We start from the raw sequence: 5000 nt of genomic DNA on the forward strand, positions 1-5000 counted from the left end.
ATGGAATCGTGAAAAAGCTTACAGCACCTGGTATACCCAGGCGGGCTCCCAACCAAGTACTGACCAGGCCCTACCCTGCTTAGGTTCCGAGATCAGACGAGATCAGGCGTGATCAGGGTGGTATGGCCGTAAGCCATGACTGAGTGCATTAGCTGTGCTTTTAAAGCTGTCCTTGCTGAGGCTGCTCCTGCCGTCGTCATGGAAACGTGAAAAAACTTACAGCACCTGGTATTCCCAGGCAGTTTCCCATCCACGTACTGACCAGGCCCTACCCTGCTTAGCTTCCGAGATCAGACGAGATCGGGCGTGATCAGGGTGGTATGGCCGTAAGCCATGACTGAGTGCATTAGCTGTGCTTTTAAAGCTGTCCTTGCCAAGGCTGCTCCTGTCCTCGTCATGGAAACGTGAAAAAACTTACAGCACCTGGTATTCCCAGGCGGTCTCCCATCCAAGTACTGACCAGGCCCTACCCTGCTTAGCTTCCGAGATCAGACGAGATCGGGCGTGATCAGGGTGGTATGGCCGTAAGCCATGACTGAGTGCATTAGCTGTGCTTTTAAAGCTGTCCTTGCTGAGGCTGCTCCTGCCGTCGTCATGGAAACGTGAAAAAACTTACAGCACCTGGTATTCCCAGGAGGTCTACCATCCAAGTACTGACCAAGCCCTACCCTGCTTAGCTTCCGAGATCAGACGAGATCGGGCGTGATCAGGGTGGTATGGCCGTAAGCCATGACTGAGTGCATTAGCTGTGCTTTTAAAGCTTTCGTTGCCGCGGCTGCTCCTGCCGTCGTCATGGAATCGTGAAAAAGCTTACAGCACCTGGTATACCCAGGCGGGCTCCCAACCAAGTACTGACCAGGCCCTACCCTGCTTACCTTCCGAGATCAGACGAGATCGGGCGTGATCAGGGTGGTATGGCCGTAAGCCATGACTGAGTGCATTAGCTGCGCTTTTAAAGCTGTCCTTGCTGAGGCTGCTCCTGCCGTCGTCATGGAAACGTGAAAAAACTTACAGCACCTGGTATTCCCAGGCGGTCTCCCATCCAAGTACTGACCAGGCCCTACCCTGCTTAGCTTCCGAGATCGGACGAGATCGGGCGTGATCAGGGTGGTATGGCCGTAAGCCATGACTGAGTGCATTAGCTGCGCTTTTAAAGCTGTCCTTGCCGAGGCTGCTCCTGTCCTCGTCATGGAAACGTGAAAAAACTTACAGCACCTGGTATTCCCAGGCAGTCTCCCATCGAAGTACTGACCAGGCCCTACCCTGCTTAGCTTCCGAGATCAGACGAGATCGGGCGTGATCAGGGTGGTATGGCCGTAAGCCATGACTGAGTGAATTAGCTGTGCTTTTAAAGCTGTCCTTGCTGAGGCTGCTCCTGCCGTCGTCATGGAAACGTGAAAAAACTTACAGCACCTGGTATTCCCAGGCGGTCTCCCATCCAAGTACTGACCAGGCCCTACCCTGCTTAGCTTCCGAGATCAGGCGTGATCAGGGTGGTATGGCCGTAAGCCATGACTGAGTGCATTAGCTGTGCTTTTAAAGCTGTCCTTGCTGAGGCTGCTCCTGCCGTCGTCATGGAAACGTGAAAAAACTTACAGCACCTGGTATTCCCAGGCGGTCTCCCATCCAAGTACTGACCAGGCCCTACCCTGCTTAGCTTCCGAGATCAGACGAGATCGGGCGTGATCAGGGTGGTATGGCCGTAAGCCATGACTGAGTGCATTAGCTGTGCTTTTAAAGCTTTCGTTGCCGCGGCTGCTCCTGCCGTCGTCATGGAATCGTGAAAAAGCTTACAGCACCTGGTATACCCAGGCGGGCTCCCAACCAAGTACTGACCAGGCCCTACCCTGCTTAGGTTCCGAGATCAGACGAGATCAGGCGTGATCAGGGTGGTATGGCAGTACGCCATGACTGAGTGCATTAGCTGCGTTTTTAAAGCTGTCCTTGCTGAGGCTGCTCCTGCCGTTGTCATGGAAACGTGAAAAAATTTACAGCACCTGGTATTCCCAGGCGGTCTCCCATCCAAGTACTGACCAGGCCCTACCCTGCTCAGCTTCCGAGATCAGACGAGATCGGGCGTGATCAGGGTGGTATGGCCGTAAGCCATGACTGAGTGCATTACCTGCACTTTTAAAGCTGTCCTTGCTGAGGCTGCTCCTGCCGTCGTCATGGAAACGTGAAAAAACTTACAGCACCTGGTATTCCCAGGCGGTCTCCCATCCAAGTACTGACCAGGCCCTACCCTGCTTAGCTTCTGAGATCAGACGAGATCGGGCGTGATCAGGGTGGTATGGCCGTAAGCCATGACTGAGTGCATTAGCTGTGCTTTTAAAGCTGTCCTTGCCAAGGCTGCTCCTGTCCTCGTCATGGAAACGTGAAAAAACTTACAGCACCTGGTATTCCCAGGCGGTCTCCCATCCAAGTACTGACCAGGCCCTACCCTGCTTAGCTTCCGAGATCAGACGAGATTGGGCGTGATCAGGGTGGTATGGCCGTAAGCCATGACTGAGTGCATTAGCTGTGCTTTTAAAGCTGTCCTTGCTGAGGCTGCTCCTGCCGTCGTCATGGAAACGTGAAAAAACTTACAGCACCTGGTATTCCCAGGAGGTCTACCATCCAAGTACTGACCAAGCCCTACCCTGCTTAGCTTCCGAGATCAGACGAGATCGGGCGTGATCAGGGTGGTATGGCCGTAAGCCATGACTGAGTGCATTAGCTGTGCTTTTAAAGCTTTCGTTGCCGCGGCTGCTCCTGCCGTCGTCATGGAATCGTGAAAAAGCTTACAGCACCTGGTATACCCAGGCGGGCTCCCAACCAAGTACTGACCAGGCCCTACCCTGCTTACCTTCCGAGATCAGACGAGATCGGGCGTGATCAGGGTGGTATGGCCGTAAGCCATGACTGAGTGCATTAGCTGCGCTTTTAAAGCTGTCCTTGCTGAGGCTGCTCCTGCCGTCGTCATGGAAACGTGAAAAAACTTACAGCACCTGGCATTCCCAGGCGGTCTCCCATCCAAGTACTGACCAGGCCCTACCCTGCTTAGCTTCCGAGATCGGACGAGATCGGGCGTGATCAGGGTGGTATGGCCGTAAGCCATGACTGAGTGCATTAGCTGCGCTTTTAAAGCTGTCCTTGCCGAGGCTGCTCCTGTCCTCGTCATGGAAACGTGAAAAAACTTACAGCACCTGGTATTCCCAGGCAGTCTCCCATCGAAGTACTGACCAGGCCCTACCCTGCTTAGCTTCCGAGATCAGACGAGATCGGGCGTGATCAGGGTGGTATGGCCGTAAGCCATGACTGAGTGAATTAGCTGTGCTTTTAAAGCTGTCCTTGCTGAGGCTGCTCCTGCCGTCGTCATGGAAACGTGAAAAAACTTACAGCACCTGGTATTCCCAGGCGGTCTCCCATCGAAGTACTGACCAGGCCCTACCCTGCTTAGCTTCCGAGATCAGGCGTGATCAGGGTGGTATGGCCGTAAGCCATGACTGAGTGCATTAGCTGTGCTTTTAAAGCTGTCCTTGCTGAGGCTGCTCCTGCCGTCGTCATGGAAACGTGAAAAAACTTACAGCACCTGGTATTCCCAGGCGGTCTCCCATCCAAGTACTGACCAGGCCCTACCCTGCTTAGCTTCCGAGATCAGACGAGATCGGGCGTGATCAGGGTGGTATGGCCGTAAGCCATGACTGAGTGCATTAGCTGCGCTTTTAAAGCTGTCCTTGCTGAGGCTGCTCCTGCCGTTGTCATGGAAACGTGAAAAAATTTACAGCACCTGGTATTCCCAGGCTGTCTCCCATCCAAGTACTGACCAGGCCCTACCCTGCTCAGCTTCCGAGATCAGACGAGATCGGGCGTGATCAGGGTGGTATGGCCGTAAGCCATGACTGAGTGCATTACCTGCACTTTTAAAGCTGTCCTTGCTGAGGCTGCTCCTGCCGTCGTCATGGAAACGTGAAAAAACTTACAGCACCTGGTATTCCCAGGCGGTCTCCCATCCAAGTACTGACCAGGCCCTACCCTGCTTAGCTTCTGAGATCAGACGAGATCGGGCGTGATCAGGGTGGTATGGCCGTAAGCCATGACTGAGTGCATTAGCTGTGCTTTTAAAGCTGTCCTTGCCAAGGCTGCTCCTGTCCTCGTCATGGAAACGTGAAAAAACTTACAGCACCTGGTATTCCCAGGCGGTCTCCCATCCAAGTACTGACCAGGCCCTACCCTGCTTAGCTTCCGAGATCAGACGAGATTGGGCGTGATCAGGGTGGTATGGCCGTAAGCCATGACTGAGTGCATTAGCTGTGCTTTTAAAGCTGTCCTTGCTGAGGCTGCTCCTGCCGTCGTCATGGAAACGTGAAAAAACTTACAGCACCTGGTATTCCCAGGAGGTCTACCATCCAAGTACTGACCAAGCCCTACCCTGCTTAGCTTCCGAGATCAGACGAGATCGGGCGTGATCAGGGTGGTATGGCCGTAAGCCATGACTGAGTGCATTAGCTGTGCTTTTAAAGCTTTCGTTGCCGCGGCTGCTCCTGCCGTCGTCATGGAATCGTGAAAAAGCTTACAGCACCTGGTATACCCAGGCGGGCTCCCAACCAAGTACTGACCAGGCCCTACCCTGCTTACCTTCCGAGATCAGACGAGATCGGGCGTGATCAGGGTGGTATGGCCGTAAGCCATGACTGAGTGCATTAGCTGCGCTTTTAAAGCTGTCCTTGCTGAGGCTGCTCCTGCCGTCGTCATGGAAACGTGAAAAAACTTACAGCACCTGGCATTCCCAGGCGGTCTCCCATCCAAGTACTGACCAGGCCCTACCCTGCTTAGCTTCCGAGATCGGACGAGATCGGGCGTGATCAGGGTGGTATGGCCGTAAGCCATGACTGAGTGCATTAGCTGCGCTTTTAAAGCTGTCCTTGCCGAGGCTGCTCCTGTCCTCGTCATGGAAACGTGAAAAAACTTACAGCACCTGGTATTCCCAGGCAGTCTCCCATCGAAGTACTGACCAGGCC

General features: G+C 54.0%; 23 non-coding genes and 3 pseudogenes across 23 annotated transcripts in view; all 26 read right to left on the minus strand.

Moving 5' to 3' along the window:
- Positions 1–15: 15 nt before the first annotated feature.
- On the minus strand, positions 16–134 carry LOC131967004 (5S ribosomal RNA). Its single transcript, XR_009393656.1, has one exon. It is a non-coding gene; the product is annotated as a 5S ribosomal RNA (ribosomal RNA).
- A 79-nt stretch (positions 135–213) lies between these two features.
- LOC131966519 (5S ribosomal RNA) lies at positions 214–332 on the minus strand. The gene has a single exon (XR_009393198.1). It is a non-coding gene; the product is annotated as a 5S ribosomal RNA (ribosomal RNA).
- Positions 333–411: 79 nt separating this feature from the next.
- Positions 412–530, minus strand: LOC131964147 (5S ribosomal RNA). Its single transcript, XR_009390934.1, has one exon. It is a non-coding gene; the product is annotated as a 5S ribosomal RNA (ribosomal RNA).
- A 79-nt stretch (positions 531–609) lies between these two features.
- On the minus strand, positions 610–728 carry LOC131965837 (5S ribosomal RNA). The gene has a single exon (XR_009392545.1). It is a non-coding gene; the product is annotated as a 5S ribosomal RNA (ribosomal RNA).
- Positions 729–807: 79 nt separating this feature from the next.
- On the minus strand, positions 808–926 carry LOC131966479 (5S ribosomal RNA). Its single transcript, XR_009393161.1, has one exon. It is a non-coding gene; the product is annotated as a 5S ribosomal RNA (ribosomal RNA).
- A 79-nt stretch (positions 927–1005) lies between these two features.
- On the minus strand, positions 1006–1124 carry LOC131966602 (5S ribosomal RNA). The gene has a single exon (XR_009393273.1). It is a non-coding gene; the product is annotated as a 5S ribosomal RNA (ribosomal RNA).
- A 79-nt stretch (positions 1125–1203) lies between these two features.
- LOC131965653 (5S ribosomal RNA) lies at positions 1204–1322 on the minus strand. Its single transcript, XR_009392373.1, has one exon. It is a non-coding gene; the product is annotated as a 5S ribosomal RNA (ribosomal RNA).
- Positions 1323–1401: 79 nt separating this feature from the next.
- LOC131967108 (5S ribosomal RNA) lies at positions 1402–1510 on the minus strand (annotated as a pseudogene).
- A 79-nt stretch (positions 1511–1589) lies between these two features.
- On the minus strand, positions 1590–1708 carry LOC131964148 (5S ribosomal RNA). The gene has a single exon (XR_009390935.1). It is a non-coding gene; the product is annotated as a 5S ribosomal RNA (ribosomal RNA).
- Positions 1709–1787: 79 nt separating this feature from the next.
- LOC131967211 (5S ribosomal RNA) lies at positions 1788–1906 on the minus strand (annotated as a pseudogene).
- A 79-nt stretch (positions 1907–1985) lies between these two features.
- LOC131966405 (5S ribosomal RNA) lies at positions 1986–2104 on the minus strand. The gene has a single exon (XR_009393091.1). It is a non-coding gene; the product is annotated as a 5S ribosomal RNA (ribosomal RNA).
- Positions 2105–2183: 79 nt separating this feature from the next.
- On the minus strand, positions 2184–2302 carry LOC131965762 (5S ribosomal RNA). The gene has a single exon (XR_009392475.1). It is a non-coding gene; the product is annotated as a 5S ribosomal RNA (ribosomal RNA).
- A 79-nt stretch (positions 2303–2381) lies between these two features.
- Positions 2382–2500, minus strand: LOC131965954 (5S ribosomal RNA). Its single transcript, XR_009392655.1, has one exon. It is a non-coding gene; the product is annotated as a 5S ribosomal RNA (ribosomal RNA).
- Positions 2501–2579: 79 nt separating this feature from the next.
- On the minus strand, positions 2580–2698 carry LOC131965838 (5S ribosomal RNA). The gene has a single exon (XR_009392546.1). It is a non-coding gene; the product is annotated as a 5S ribosomal RNA (ribosomal RNA).
- Positions 2699–2777: 79 nt separating this feature from the next.
- LOC131966480 (5S ribosomal RNA) lies at positions 2778–2896 on the minus strand. Its single transcript, XR_009393162.1, has one exon. It is a non-coding gene; the product is annotated as a 5S ribosomal RNA (ribosomal RNA).
- Positions 2897–2975: 79 nt separating this feature from the next.
- On the minus strand, positions 2976–3094 carry LOC131964542 (5S ribosomal RNA). The gene has a single exon (XR_009391308.1). It is a non-coding gene; the product is annotated as a 5S ribosomal RNA (ribosomal RNA).
- A 79-nt stretch (positions 3095–3173) lies between these two features.
- LOC131965655 (5S ribosomal RNA) lies at positions 3174–3292 on the minus strand. Its single transcript, XR_009392375.1, has one exon. It is a non-coding gene; the product is annotated as a 5S ribosomal RNA (ribosomal RNA).
- Positions 3293–3371: 79 nt separating this feature from the next.
- LOC131967129 (5S ribosomal RNA) lies at positions 3372–3480 on the minus strand (annotated as a pseudogene).
- A 79-nt stretch (positions 3481–3559) lies between these two features.
- On the minus strand, positions 3560–3678 carry LOC131964151 (5S ribosomal RNA). Its single transcript, XR_009390936.1, has one exon. It is a non-coding gene; the product is annotated as a 5S ribosomal RNA (ribosomal RNA).
- Positions 3679–3757: 79 nt separating this feature from the next.
- Positions 3758–3876, minus strand: LOC131967011 (5S ribosomal RNA). The gene has a single exon (XR_009393663.1). It is a non-coding gene; the product is annotated as a 5S ribosomal RNA (ribosomal RNA).
- A 79-nt stretch (positions 3877–3955) lies between these two features.
- LOC131965763 (5S ribosomal RNA) lies at positions 3956–4074 on the minus strand. The gene has a single exon (XR_009392476.1). It is a non-coding gene; the product is annotated as a 5S ribosomal RNA (ribosomal RNA).
- Positions 4075–4153: 79 nt separating this feature from the next.
- Positions 4154–4272, minus strand: LOC131965955 (5S ribosomal RNA). The gene has a single exon (XR_009392656.1). It is a non-coding gene; the product is annotated as a 5S ribosomal RNA (ribosomal RNA).
- A 79-nt stretch (positions 4273–4351) lies between these two features.
- LOC131965839 (5S ribosomal RNA) lies at positions 4352–4470 on the minus strand. The gene has a single exon (XR_009392547.1). It is a non-coding gene; the product is annotated as a 5S ribosomal RNA (ribosomal RNA).
- Positions 4471–4549: 79 nt separating this feature from the next.
- On the minus strand, positions 4550–4668 carry LOC131966481 (5S ribosomal RNA). Its single transcript, XR_009393163.1, has one exon. It is a non-coding gene; the product is annotated as a 5S ribosomal RNA (ribosomal RNA).
- A 79-nt stretch (positions 4669–4747) lies between these two features.
- Positions 4748–4866, minus strand: LOC131964543 (5S ribosomal RNA). Its single transcript, XR_009391309.1, has one exon. It is a non-coding gene; the product is annotated as a 5S ribosomal RNA (ribosomal RNA).
- Positions 4867–4945: 79 nt separating this feature from the next.
- LOC131965656 (5S ribosomal RNA) overlaps positions 4946–5000 on the minus strand; it is a 119-nt gene continuing 64 nt past the window's right edge. Inside the window, exon 1 of the ribosomal RNA XR_009392376.1 lies at positions 4946–5000. This exon is cut by the window's right edge and continues 64 nt beyond it. This is a non-coding gene — a ribosomal RNA (5S ribosomal RNA).

The sequence above is a fragment of the Centropristis striata genome, chromosome 24 (genome assembly GCF_030273125.1).
Source record: "Centropristis striata isolate RG_2023a ecotype Rhode Island chromosome 24, C.striata_1.0, whole genome shotgun sequence".
NCBI classification, from domain to species: Eukaryota; Metazoa; Chordata; class Actinopteri; order Perciformes; family Serranidae; genus Centropristis; species Centropristis striata.